Here is a 15791-nt window from a genome sequence, read left to right on the forward strand (position 1 = left end):
AATATTTCAGGTTACTGAGGTCCCTCTGTCCTTTGTTATCCTAAATAAAATCAACTCAAGACTTGATATCTCACAGATATACAGACTCAAGATTCTCTCCATCCTAACCCTTCCTCAACTATTTCTTGGATCATCAGGGGGTGATTACATCTTCAGGAATTGCACTTCTAATCACCTGTGTCCCATTTTCTATTAGTTTTTTCCTTTTGCCCCGTCTCACCTCTTTCTAATGATGTCTCTTTTGGGTCCTGTAGAATTTAAACCCTCCTCCCTTTAAATGGATTTAGCTGAAGTTTTGGAGCAATAGAAAAAGGAGCAGGAAACATCCCACAGGTCACCACAACAATTAATTGAATGTTGGTTATTAGATACCTCAATCTCTCTGTCTCTGAGTCATCCCAGCTCTTGGGAACTTGCTGCTGGCTACTATCTCTCCTCAGTCCATAGCCCAAAGCCATTTAAATCTATTTTTTCTATTTTTTTTTCTATCCTTATTTCCATTTATCATCTTTCTGGGCCTCTTTAACCCATCTACTTGGACTCTCTTCAAGTTAAAACTTCTTATGTCAATTTTACACAACAATTTAATTTTCTCTTTATTACCCTTCCACCTACTAGATGATTCCATAAGTTCTCTTACGTAAATAGATAGGCTGAGAATTTCCCAAATCATCAAGTCCTGGAAACTATTTGCTTAACAGTTCTCTGCAATTTATCCTTTTTTTCCCTCACATTTTATTATGAGCAGCAATATGAAACCAAGTTGAACTTTCAACATCTTGCTTGGAAACTTGATCAGCTAAATTTCCAAGTTAATTATTTACAAGTTTTGCTTCCCACATAACTTCAAGGCACAATTCTACCAAGCATTCTTCTACCACATATGTTCTTATTATACAGTTCTCAAGATCGAAAATCTGAAATGGTCTTACTGGGCTAAAACCCAGATGTTGATAGTGATGCATTTTTAAAGCTCTGGGAGACAATTGACTTCTTTACCTTTTCCAGTTTCTAAGGGCTGCCAATATTCCTTGGCTTATGGCCCCCTTGCATCTTAAAGGCCAGCAATTGACAGCTGAATCTTTCTCAGACTTCATCCTTCTGACACTGTCACTTCTGCTTCCTTCTTTCACTTTTAAGAACCCTTGTGATTATATTGGACCCACCCAGATAATCCAGGATTATCTTCATATTAAAGTCAACTGATTAACAACTTTAATTCCATCTACAACTTTCATTCTCCCTTGCCACGTAACACAATATAGTCATAGGTTCTAGGAATTAAAACATGGATATTATGGGAGGCCATTATTCTGCTGACTGCACTAACTTCTGCATAATTTCTAGAAAATAGTAATTATGTAATAATTGATGGTTATCATCATTACCATTTGATAAACAATAATTGAATACTTACATATAGCAGGTAATGCATTAGAAATACAATAGAGAATTAGATATATATGGTTCTTGCCCTCATGAAGTTTATAATCTAATAAAATAGCCCACTGAATAAACAATTTAAATACAATGAGGTTAGGGCTGAGGGGGTGGGGAAGACCACTGAAATACGTAAGGAAAGTATCTAACCTATGTAGGACTGCTAAGAGTAGAATTTTAAAAGGTGGAAATATAAAGAATAATCCTAAAGGTTAAGTTAGGTAAAAGAGGGCATGATTTGTGGAGGGGCAAAAGTCAAGACCATACCCAGGTGGAGAAAATTAAAGAAAATTGGGGCTAAATAATAGCAAGAGGGTGCAGGAGTGGTAGGGGGAGAAGCAGCACAAGCCATATTAGCAAGAGCCTTTAAACCGCATTAGATACTTTAGACTTTATTTTGTAGGTGACGGGCTGCACTTTAAGGGGTTTTCATCTTTGAGTTGATGTGAACAGATTTCCATTTCCAAACTGTCAATCTAGCTATAAGCTAGAGGACCTGCTGCAAATTCTATTAAATAGGAAATAATAAAAATACAGCCATAAAATCATTTATATGTGGAAATTTAGAAATCCACTTCTAATTAACTCATAAATAAAACTGATACCACTACCAATAAAGATATACACACCAAAGCTTGGTGGAGACAGCTAAAGCAGCACTTAGAGGAAACCTCAGCCTAAAATGCTTTTATCAAAAAAGAGGAATGGTTAAAAATTAATAAGGTAGATACCTAATTCAAGAGGCTAGGAAGAAAATGGAAAAAGAAAAGGAATAAAACAATAAAGATGTGTAGATGAAGTCATGCTTCAAGGAAAGATGTTTCCCTAACTGCTAGGAGCACTGTTAGCTGACTGCACACAGGTATCATCTTCTGTGACTGTCCAAGCTGCAGAGAGGTGCCTCACCCAAGACCATGGGCCTTCCTGATGTAGCCCACCTCCAACAACTGATCAAAGCAGAGTACATAAACCCAGCCATTTTGGCCCAGTGCAGGGCAACATGGAGGGCCATTTAAGTTCCAGAGCTCCCCACAGGGTTGGTGGAGTCTCTGATGAGGCTAGCATTGCTTCTCTGTGTCTCCCTCTACCCAATCCTGCTTCCTTCCTCACTCCTTCCACAAATGTAGATTCCCTAGGAAATATTTGGCACATTAAAATGTACATGATAGTGACATTCAGCAAAGTCAAAGGTGGTTCATTAAAAAAAAATAATTAAATAAATGCCTAGCAAAATTAATCAAAAATTGAAAAGGTGATGCTATGGTCTGAACATATGTGTCCCCTCAAATTTACATGTTGAAATCCTAACTCCTAAGGTGATGGTATTAGGAAGTGGGGCCTTTGAAAGGTGGTAAGGTCATGAGGTCCTTATGACTGAGATGAGTGCCCTTATAAGAGACCCCAGAGAGCTCCCTTGTCCCTTCCGCCATGTGAAGATACAATGAGAAGTCTGTGACCCAGAAGAAAGCCCTCACCTGACCTTGCTGGCACCCTGATCTCAAACTTCCCGCCTCAAGAGCTGTGAGAAATAAACTTCAGTTGTTTATAAGCCACTCAGTCTGTGGTTTTTGTTACAGCAGCCCTAATGGCCTAAGACAAGGGACATAAATACAGTTACGGAAGAGATTTAAAAGATAACGGGAATGTTAGGAACAACTGTTTATCAATGAATATTACAGTATAGATAAAATAGATACATCCTTAAAATATGCATAGATAAAATTCCTATAATGCATCCCTGTAAATGCATAGATAAAAGACACATCCTTACAAAGCTTATAAAATCTGACTCCACAAGTAGAAAATTTGATTATTTCCATAAACATTAAAGAAAACAAACCACTAGTTTAAAATCTCATTACAAAGAAGGCATCAGGTCTGATGGGTATCTGGATAAGTTTTACCAAATATTCAAGAAACAAACACTTCTAATCTTAAACAAACTTCTCAGAATAGGAAAAGAAAGAATACTTATAAACCCATTTTATGAGGCCAGAATAATCTTGATAACAACACCTGACAAAACCAAAGGAATAAAGGAAAATTACAAGCTGTATCACTCATGATCATAAATGCAAAACCTAAACAAAATATCAGCCAACCTAAGCCAGCAGTATATAAAAATAAGAATACATCATAAGCAACTTGTTTTATTTTCCCAAGGAAAACAAGATCGGCTTAACATTAAAAAATTAATTAAAATAGTTTACTATATTAATAGATTGAAGGAAAAAAATCCTACAATCTTCTCAGCAGCAGATGGAGAATAATCATTTGATCAGTTTCAATATCCATTCATGACAAACTTAAACACAAAAGAGAAGTTCCATATATTGATAAAGGGTATTTACCAAAACTCTAAGGCAGACATCAGGTTAGAAACTGTTTCAATTCTATACATAATATAGTTAGTATCTTACATCAGGGTGATGGCTGGGGTGCTGGTGGAAGATGGAAAGTAATGTATGTAAGGGAATTTATCATTTCCTTGTTGGCAAAGACCCATCACATATATTTTTGAGTAGCACCTAGCCTAGGGCCCTGCACATAACAGATGCCCAAAACATGCTTACTGACTGACAGATACAAGACTGTCCTAAGAAACTGCCATCATTTCAGAGTGGTGCAGCCTGGAGATCACTGCAGCCTCCAGAAGATTCTTGCTCCGTGTTGTGTTCTGGTCACACTTGGTATAATCACTACACCTTCTACGTTCAGCTGCCAAAGACTTCATTTGTCCAGAAACTCAAACTAGCTTTTTCTAAATTTGTTCTGAATTACTACCTTCTAATAGTACCCATAGTAATAGATTGCTCTAAATGATGTAACTTTTCTTCCAGTGATTAAAAAATATCAGAAAAAAATTCGGCCTTAAAGAGCATTATGAGATGGAGCAGGCAAAGCACTAGATAAAGCTTGAAGAGGCTGGGCTTTTAGTCCTGCCTGGGTTATAACCAGCGATGTGACCTTTGATGGGATTCAAAACTTCAGGCCCCTATATCCTATTCTGAAATGTACTACGTGAGTTATTCATTCAACAAATTAAGAACTTTCAAACATCAGGCATTGCACACCTGCCCACGCTATCTAGGTGTTGGGATAATCCACACTAACAGGAGTTATGAAAAGTCCACTGCAAAGTAACTTGCTGTACAAAAAGCTGGAGGATTTGGGGAGTGTGAGAATCCAACGGCTACTGATTTACCAAATAAATCTCAATCACCTCTCACATTTGCGCAAGGCTCTAGGGGGATGATGGCAAAAATAGAATTAAGTACTAAACTCACACCAAGACCATGCTCTTTCTTTGCAATATGGAAAAAAAAAAAAAAAGGATGAATTCTAGTTTGCCTTAGCTGCATGCTCAACCTTGACCAAATCACCCAATGTCTTCTTATGAGTTCCTGAAACAGATCTTCTAACAAAAACCTGGAACAATGAGTTTTTTTGGAATTTGATTCCCAAATAACAGAAAGGGGATGGGGAAAATGAGCTAGGAGAAGGAAGACAAAACAAGGAATAGTGTCCGAATGGGCCGTTACCACTGTGGGCTCCTGGCACTCAGTCCTTCCGGAGACCACCTCAGTAATCCGTAAAACGCAGCTCAGAACTATCCTGCTGAGAGACAGGCGGCTAGGAAATTTATCCACTGATTCTTTCCTCTCACTGTGTGAGAGTTGCCCCTGGCGCTTGAAGGCTGCCTTGTCTATGAATGGAGAATTACCTGAAGTAAGAAGTTGTCAGCTTCAGGTGAACTCAGTGGTGAGCTTGGGTTTGTCGGGTAGAAAATCAACAGCAATTGTTATAGTAACCAGTGTCAGTTTAGATTTTTCTGATTTATAAATGAAAATTTCTGATACATTATAGGATCAGAAATTTTTGTAGGTATTAAAACTGCCAATATCCATTTTTGCTTTAAGAAGGAATGCTCACTCTCAATGCTTTGGGGAAAAGGTGATAGCTATGAAAAAATGTGGCTGTATCGTTCTCGTAGCTCATGAATCCTGTGACCTGGGAAGCAGGAGTTATAAGCCTGTCTTGTCTTCATAATCTCCTTTGAGCATGGTCCAAGAGAAGATTTTGATAGGGACCTGATGAAAGAGGCAGAGTGGAAAAATTTGGGTTCATTGCAAATGTTTATTTAACTCAGATACTTCAGAAGTATTTATTGGAGAAACACTTGCAGATTTATGTCAGATGAATCAACATCATTCACCCATATCAGAGTCATAGCCTAGGGGAGGGAATTTAGTTAGCTAACCTGTAGCTTACATGCATGGTATGAGACCTATTTGAAAGCCTTGACCACCCAGTGTCAAGTTCTTGGGCTGCCCTTCCCACCCTGGTGCAGGAGGGGCAACCCCAGCTGGTGCTGTGAAGGGCAGTGGTTCTCAAGTTTGAGCGCTCACCAGAACCGCTGAGAGGGCACTTTACAACACAGATAGCTGAGCCCCACTCCCAGAGCTTCTGACTTACCAGGGCAGGAGTAGGGCCCCCACATCGGCGTCTCTAAAGAGTTCCTAGGCGATGCTGCTGCTGCCGGTCCATGGACCACATTTTGAGAACTACTGCTTCAGAAGAAGCTGGAGTCACATGATTGAGTGGGCAAAGGCAGGGTGGAGGTCACTGAGTACTCTGCTGAGAACTGGATCATAAACCTGCAACCCAAACTCATGAGCAGCCATTTCTTCTTGGTCCTCAAAGATGCCACTGCATGTTCATACTCTCACAGGACATTACTTTCCACGCTGCAGGTTGCCCCCTTCCTAGCCTATAACACACAACTTTACCACATCGCAGGGTTCAGATTAGCCTTCCCAAGCAAGGCTGTGCTTGGCAGAAGAGGGTGGACTTCACTAACAACTAGACTTTGCATGGAAGAAATACGGAAGGACTAGAAGTGAAGAAAAGAGAAAAGAAAAAAGAGAGGGAAGAAGTAAAAAGGAAAGAAGGAAAGACAGGCAGGCAGGACATATTATGAATATACGTTATGTTTCAAGCCCTATGCCTTGAATTTTCACACACTTTAGAATGTTGAAGCCTTACAAATATTCTGCAAGTCCTATATTATTGTCCCCTAGAAGAAACCAATATTTAAACATATTACGGGATTTTCTTAAGTAGATAAGACTTGTAAAAGGCACAAGCAGGACTCAAGCCTAGAAGCATTCAATTCCAAGTCTAGTGAAATTTCTGCTGTTCTCCACCATCAGAAAAATGGTGTCTATGTGGAGGAACTGCAAAGCAAAGTCACATGGGTGAAACAGTGGTTGTCTCAGATGCTCCACTGATTCTTGTATTTAAAATTATGGTGTGATCTATGGCCCTTGTTCCTGGCTCCCTGAACTTGAAATAAATCCAGGGCATCTTTTATAGAGTTGTTTCAAAAATGAGCTAGTACTGTGTAATCTCCCTGCCTTTGTACACATATTAATCTCACAGCCTGAGAGGCTCTCTCCAGTTTAGGTAGGTGCTATTATGTTGCAAATATCTGGGGAACAGAATTCCTGATTGAGGAAGAAATCCCTCTGTATGGCATGGGGCTTCTCAGAACGTCCAAGTTTGGTCCAAGAAGATGAACCTGGGGCCACAGACCTACCAATGCTGAAGCCAAGGGAGACCTCACTCTCGTCTGGATGGGACCATGATATAACCCAACAGCTTAACCCAGAGAAGCACTTCACCTGTCCACTAGAAAGTGCCTGTCAAATGATGAAATAGTGATTTTAAGTGGTTCCAATTTTACAACTTCTACACAGATACCTCTAGATTTATCCATTTGAGTCAGGCCATTGACAATATTTGCAATTAGTCAATTTAGCCTGGCAGTATGCAGAGTTCAAAAGAAACACACAAGAGTGAGAACTGCAAGAGGGGCAGCTTTCACTGAAGGTTGGGGATGATTCTTACCACGTGAATTACACAGACGTGGGATGGTCTTGCTCAGACACCCTGATCCCCCTGAGATGGCATTAAATCAGAGACATGTTTAAAGGGCATACTGTGGAGAAATGCACAGTGGGGCTGGGTAAGTTCCTGTAGTCTAGGCTGAGTGGTTGAAAACACGGGATCCAGGGAGAGATGAGAGTCAAGAAAGGGATCTATCACTGCCCTTCTGGGACTCGAGTCATTTACCATCAGCTACAGCCCATTTCAGAGGCAGAACAGGCAACAGTCCAACATTTTCCAGACTCTGAAAGGAGACTAGAGTGAAACAAGAAACAATCTCTTTGAACTTGTAGGTAAACACAAACTGCAAAAGTGCACATTTCCAGTATCAGGCAGTTTTTCTAAGTACAACTCACAGCTACATTTAAAACCTAACATAAATGATATTCAAATATGTAGTTTCTCACCTGGTCCAAAAGGGAAATAAGAAGAGAATGAAAGGGAATACAAAGGGTGGGTATTTACAGTGTCATTCGTTTGAAGCTTATTTGCATAGAGGAAAAAGAGATTTGACTATGAAGTCACTCATACATGTAAAACAGAACGCCAACCTTATTAAAATTGTGTAATCTGATATGTAAATGAAAACAATGATACCATTTTTTTTTTTACATAATTCAACAGAATTTTTTTTTTCTCTTAACAATAAGCCCTGGTGATGGTAAACTTAAAATCTGGGTCCACCTTACTTATGTAAATTAGAGGAAAGAACACTGTGCACCGACAGGAAGGTAGAATTTAATGAAGTTTTTTTTAAAAATCCAGAACCCTTTCAGTAAAAGAACTCAGACATTAAAATAAAAATTGAGTTCCACATAATAGGGGCTTGCCATCTGAAGCCCAGGTACTCCTATCCTGAAAAGCATTTTAGAACAAAATGCTTGGCACCTGATATTGTGAGTGTGTGTGTGTGTGTGTGTGTGTGCATAATATCCGTGTCTGTGGCAAAATTTGAGAGTAGAACAAAAAGGAGCCGTTTTAGAAGCTGGAGCCCAAGAAGCTCAAAGAAGTATCCAGTAGGATCCCCAAACAAAGGTTAAGGAGAATATGAAGCCAAAAAAACAGAACCCAGGGAACTGGGGGAGAAGACAGAGGCTCACAGCAGCAGTGTTCAATGTGGGGCTTTGCAGGCAGGCACACCTGGGTCCCTCCTATACCACCTACAGGGCATACTGACTGAGAAAAAGCATTTCATTCCCTGGAACCTTGGCTTCTTTATTGGTTAAGCAGGAAGAACAATACCCACATTACGGAGTTATTGCGAGATTTAACTGAGATAATACAGGTAAAATATCTTGCACACTGCCTGGATGAAAGTGCTTACTTAATAAATGCCCTAGTGTTACTGGGGAGTAAACAGAGATGCGTGCAGGACAAATGCAAACCAAATCCATTCTTTGGACTTTGTTTTATGTGCCACTCAGCACGTACAGGACGATATAGGCTGATGTCCCTACGTTAAAAAGCTCAGGTAGCAGGCATATAATGTTACTGTGAAGCTGAAAGAAAATTACTCACACAAACACAATTATGTATAATTGTCTGGCACATGGTAAGCATGCAACAATTCATAGCCCTTATTTTTATTAAAAAACTGTCTCTCACCTTATGCTTATACCTAAGATTAATCATTATGCTAGAAAATGGTTTTGTCGTGAATATATAAGTCACAAGAAGAAAAGTAAAAAATGAACAATAAACATGGCAAAATGCCCAACAAAATATAAATTAAAGCCAAGACACCATTCTTTTAACAATACAACATAGACTTTTTTTTTTTCCCTTCAGTGATAAGCTCCATTGATGCTAAGTATTCATTAAAATAAGCTTGGTATATGTTACTGTTGGGACAGCAGATACAAATGGCTCCTTAGAAAATCATTTAGCAATATGTAACAAGAAGCCTTCAAGTGTTCAAAACCTCTACCCAGCAATTCCATTTCTTAAGGTCTAACCTATAGAAATAACTTAAAATACAGGGGAAATATATATAAATATGCCTCTGTATTATTTTTTCCAACAGTAAACAATGGGAAACAACCTAAAAAGTGAACAGAAGAGGAATGGTTCTTAGCAGTTTCTACTCTGGCATATTTATTCAATGAAATACTAGACAGCTTTAAAATGATGCCAATAAAAAGTTTAAAATAACATAGTAAATGCTTACAATGCCATCCTAAGGATAAAAGCAGAACACAGAACTGTTTAACTAGCAGATTCACAGTACGTAAAACATCTTATTAATAACTGAAAGAAAATATACCTATTTAATAGTGATTATCTGAGTATGCTAGTAATCTGTCTTTATGTTTTTCTGTATTGCAATGTTTTTCCCTAATAAACATAGATTTTTTTTTAATAATAGTGATAAAAGTCCAATGACACTTCTGTTAAATATTCCAGCAGCAAGAGTCTCTAGTACAGAGGTCAGAGAACTAGAGCGTGTGGGTCAAATCCAATATGCCGCCTGCTTTTGTAAATAAAGTTTTATTGGAGCACAGCTGCACTATTTCATCTCCGTATTGTTTACGGCTGCTTTCCTCTAACCTGGCAGAGTTGCGTAGGTACAATACAGACTGAAAATATTTACTATCTGACTCTTGACAGGGAACATTTGCCAACTTCTGATTGAAAGCACTGCACCCAGAAGATCTTTCATAACCCAACGGCTTGAAAGTTGCTGTTTTTCAACCTGGAGAAACAACACTTTAACATTCCAGTAGAAAGGGCCTGTCCAAGGACAAAATGGCTGATGATTTTAAGGTTGTTGATTTTCCTTTCTGATTTCACAACTTCTAACACGGGTACATTTAGATCTCTCCGTTTAAGACAGGCCACTGATGGTATTTGCTATTAGTCAGTTTAGCCTGGTAGCACCCAGAGTTCAAGAAGCAGGCAAAGTGAGAACGGCAGGAAAGGCGGCTTTCCCTAGCGGACAAGGATGGCTTCCAGATATGTGATGGTCCTGCTCAGGCATCCTGATTCCCCCTGAGGTGGCATTAAATCTGAGACTGGACTAACATTTAGAGGGTACGTGGTGAGAACTAGGCAGTGAGGCTAAGTACTGCACTCTTCCCACCTCGCTGTCCAGGCAGAGGGGCTAAACATATGGGCTCTGGGGAAAGGTGGGAGTCAAGAGCCGGGCCGTCACTGACCATCTGGGGTACCCGGTTCATTCAGCTTTGGCACCATGTCTACAGTGTGATTCTGCATCTTTTGTTCACATACTGTCATAGAAAGGGAACTCACTCCTTTCTGATGCAGCCCATTCTATGGCTGCTCCTTATTTATGAATACCAAAGAACTTATCTTATATTTTTATCCCCTTTAATACTTGGCATGATAGTGGGAAGTTGCAATAGATTTATGATCTCACTTGCAATGATTAAAAGCTATTCTAAGCTCCAGCATTGCCTCCTTCCTCCGTGTAGCTCAACCCATGGGGCTGGACAGGAGATAACGTGAGAAGAGGAACATAAATGTTACTTAGCTGTTGGTGACTCTGCCTCCTTGGCAACATTGTTGTTCTTATCCTTAGCAGGATCCAAATGCTGGCTTTCTGAAGGGCCTACCTGAGCTCTCCTTGAGGCCTGCCAGGCCGTCCACAGCTGCCTAATGTGAGACACGCCAGTTCATCTCTTACATCTCTCAGGTCCCCCTACTGGCTGTATGTCTTACAGCCTTTGATGCTGTGTCTTCTGGCTCCAGTCCCCTATCCTACGTGGTTCTTTATACTCAAGGGACTCCCCTCTTGGTTCCTGTTTGACCTGTGGGGATTCTTACATCCTCACTCAATGAGGGGTAGGGGGTGGAGGATGCTTTCTCTGTCCTCCTGTCCCTCTCTCATTTCTTCTCACCTGCATCGGTAGGTAGACACAGTGCCAAGTAAGCTGCCTAAGAAGATGTTCAAATGGATGCATGGTTAACCTTGGATCCCTTCTCTTGGCTTCAGAAAAGTGTAAGACTTCAATGCACATTCTATTAGTCCAACAACTCACAACTCTGACAAATTTTCTCCTCCTTCTGCCCCTCACTCCAAGTGTCTTCTTCGCATCGATTGGTATGGGAGGTAGGTGGGGGCTCTGGGGTGACAGTGGGAACAAGCAGAACTATGTAAATACCTTGTTGTAACCCCCGGGGAGAGTCCTGCCTGTGGTTATTTGTGGCTCTGTACAGATGCTTTGGACACCTAATGCTTTTTTTAGCTCTGAGTCCTAATCATAATTTTGGAGCAACAGGCAAAACCCCACTCAATGGTCTATTATGTCATCATTGACTGGCCTGATCATGGTTAGCTAATCTGTGTTCCAAGAAGTCCAGTCCCAGGAAATGCTTCACCTAGAATTCCCTTCACCCAAAACTACCATGATCATAAAGGGCTCTGACAAGGCCCACAGTTCAGCTTTTTCAAAATGAGCACTACTGCTGTGGCCTGCTTTATAGTGTATAAAATGCTTTCCTTTATATATTTCTCTCATTCATTCATCCATCCATCCGTCCATTCACACAACCATCCTACATTTGTTGAGTACCTACTCTCCCTGGGGTTTGCATTAGATGCATCTTTTGGAAAAGCTATCTGCAATCTCATTTATTCCTCACAGCTGCCTTTGGAGACAGATATAGCACATAATTTACTCTCTTTGTATTGCAGTTGAAGGACCTGAAGGTCAGAAATGTTGATTACTTTTTCCAAGGTTACACAGCTATTAAGAAAGGGGGTGGATTGGAAGAGGAGAAGCAACTGGGACTTAATTAGTGTACTGTGACATCCTCGACTATTCATGAATGTTTGGGAACAAAGCACATCTACAAGGAAAGAAAGCATGGGAACAAATTCTGGATTCTTATACAAATCCAGCATTAGGATTGAATGCCAGGACCACACCAGATTTCCAGATATAATTGTGAGTTAAAGTGACACAACTGAGTAAATATGGACTGTCTCACTTCAAAATCCTTCAATTCTTTTTTTTTTTTAATTTGATAATGTGATTTTAAATGCCAAAAGTCTCAGTTTGGACATTGGTTAGACTGACAGACAAGCCAAGGAATGACAAAGAATAAAACTGTTTAATTTGGCCAAACAACAATAGACTGTCTCTGAGCAGTGGAGGCCTAGCTGGTGTCGGGTTATTCTGGATTCAGTGAGAACCTTTGTCAAATCATCTATCAGCCATAGAAGAATTCCAGAAACTCTCTTTATTTGGAAGTGTGAGTATTGGAACTCAACAGCAAGGGGTGGGGATGTCTGGAACTGGAAAGTAAAGTTTCACACAGTACTAAATATAACCTCCTGCCAGGCAGGTAGGGGCTGCTTGCCAAATTGTAATGGTTGTCAAGATCCAAAAGCTATGAAGAAGGCCGATGTTTTGACAACTGAAATTGCCTTCAAGATGGGTAAATTTGCCCTATTGAAGGGGAGACGAGAGATGATGGAATTAGTTAATTACCTCTCACCTCCAAACTTTTCAAACTTCAACTATAACAAGTTCATCACTTTCTTTAGTATAAATAGAATTTAAACCAAGATAATGAAATTACCTCTTAGTCTCACAGTGGACTTTTCCACGAAAAGACAACCTGGAAAATCTATCTGCTGAGACAACTTTAAAAAGAGGTAAATAGGAATAGTCAGAGCCTAGTTCCATCAAACAACATTGCCCAGACAATGCCTCTTAGAACTCCTGCTGTTCCTGCTTTCTGTTACATTTCTGTCATAGTAACCTCTTTGAGGGCAGGCAAAAGGCCGGTCCTCTTTCCTCGCTATATTCCCAGCTCCCAGTACGATGCCGGGCCCTGCACACTAATAAAGGGACTCTCGAATCATAACTCCTGGAGCTCATGAAGAGGAAGTCACTCTTTCTGAAACTAGCAAAATGGTTGGTGTGACTGAGATGTTCACATTTACAAGGTAAATGTGCAGCACGGAGTATGAAGTCAAAGGATTCCACATTTTTCCAGAAATGCAATTTAGATGAGACATCTAACAATGAAAGTGGGCAGTGTTTCTCAGAGTTTGACAAAGCTGAGCCTTGGCAAAACTGTGAGGTATGGTATTCATTCTGGCTGTACTGTTTTCAGGAAGCCTTTTGCTCCCGAGTACTTAACCCTGACATGATGCCCTCCCACAGACTGAGGACTGGGAAATGTACAACCTCCCTGCCTCCTGGAAAAATCTTGCTTCTCATTCCTTTAGACCCTTGCTAACTCATGGTTTCAAATTCAAGAGTGATGTAGAGCTGGAGGAGACAGCTAACACACTAGACGAAAATATCAGGGTGACAAAATTATGTAGAGACAAGGCAGGCTGAAATGTACCACATGAAATGGATGATAATGCCCCACACTTTGATTTAAAAATTTCATGATTTGGTATCAATGTAGAAGACCGGGGTGGTTTGCAGGAGAGGTAAGCTAAGTATCACACTGTAAGTTGACACTGAGCCAAGAGTGTAATGTAACTTCGTAGAGATAGGTGGGGGTGGGGAGGTGGGTGCCTCTGGAAAGAAATACTCAGGGACATTCAAAGAAAGGAATGGTCATAACTAGGAACACCGCAAGGAAACCTGCTACGCCGCTTCCTGTGTTGTATAATATCTCTAAGCCTTAGGGTCTCCATCTATATAATAGAAATAACAAAACCAAAGGTGCCTTATTCCTTGTGTTATCATGAGGATTAAATAACAGTGCAGTTACGAATTGTTCTGATTATTGGTGTCATCTTTAACAGTAACAATAACAAACTCAAAGTTTGAGGAATATTGGGACAATATGAAGAGCACTGGAAGAATTAAGATGGATACAAAAGTTCTAGTTTCACAGAAGAGAACTTTGTAGGATATGTACATTGTAAATACAAAGGTAGGTAAATTATACATCAATCTAGACTTTCTTTTTTGAATGAGAGATCTCATCCTTTAATATTAATTCCATCAGAAAATTTCAATATTAAAGATATAGTTGGCAGTAGACATTCACAGATATTTGGCCATTCGATTTTTTTTGTGGTGTTTTACAATAAAACATACACCCTTCTGAAATATCATAAAAGGATAAGGAAAATCATTAGATCTTCCTATATCAAAATACTCTAAGTTGCATTAATAAAATCATATGCTTACATAACAGCTTAATAGCCTCTCATAAAATCAAGGTGGGAGAGAGAAAATGTTTATATCCTTGTGTGCTAGAAGTTGTTTTGTAATTCCTTCCAGGAAATGCTTCAAGCCAGACTTTTTGATTGGATGGGATTTCACCTGGTCCACAAGACACTTTGGATGGATCCCTATCTCATCAGCATTGTTTTCATCGGTGTGCTGCCTACAGTTGATGTTCCAACGACTAAGATGCCTTTTGCCTTTATACCATTTCATCACCAGACCCCCTCCAACCTAGAAAATCCTTCTCCTTCCCTCTTGCCTGTTTATCTCTTCAAACTCCCTACTCCCAAAGAGAAATATATGCATGTATTTATTTTGTAATTAACAATTATCTATATATTTTAAACACAGAGGATCTGAACTAATTTTTGACTGCTGGTTTTAGGTTCCTTTGCTGCAGAAACACTACAAAATAGAGTTTCAGGGTCTTAAACAATGAAGATACTACTTCCCAGTACTGTGTGGGAGCCTGAGGAAACTCTGACTCACCATGTCCTGCATGTAAAATGGTATATTATTTCAGGGAGCGCCCCAAGAGAAAATCGTAAGAGAACTTTTCAGCCAGAGGTTTTGAAGCACTTTCAGAGCATGAATACATATATTCTTATTCATAAAACACACACACATTTATTGATGCTGATCATAAAATCTTTTCTTAAGCATTCCTCTGTACCCACACTTGGTGATGCATTTTCTCAATGGAGTCTAGCCTCCCTTGTGGTCTCCATTTCTGGGCTGTAACTCAGTAACTCTACCCTGCAGGCTGTGCTTTGGCTGCCTTCAGGAACAGCAATGTCTCTGTTCAAATCAAGAGAGCATAATAAAACACTGTCTGCTACAATATCAAACATGAGAGGTTTCCGCTGAACTAATTGGTAGGAAAACATTTTGCCTTCATCAAGTGGCAGGGCCCAAAGTCAGAAAGATGGAAATTGGCTCAGGGAGTTTGGGGAGGGCAGGCAGATCATCTGAATGGGACCAGAAGAAAAGTTTGCTATACGCTGAAAAGCTTTAGTTGGGGCTGAAATGAAGATAGCATTTTGGTTAGTTCCACAGTCTAGAAGGAGAAGCAGATTACAGCTGAAGAGACGTAATGTCTAGACAAGAGTCTTCCATTAGCCAATCTTGACTCAGTTTACTCTTCTGCCAAATTATAATACTGTTGTGTATAGAGACCCAAACACATATTCTGCATAAAACTCAGTTGAGGCACTAAAATAGACATGAAAATAAAACAAA

This window comes from Camelus dromedarius, chromosome 20 (assembly GCF_036321535.1).
Source record: "Camelus dromedarius isolate mCamDro1 chromosome 20, mCamDro1.pat, whole genome shotgun sequence".
Classification (NCBI taxonomy): Eukaryota; Metazoa; Chordata; class Mammalia; order Artiodactyla; family Camelidae; genus Camelus; species Camelus dromedarius.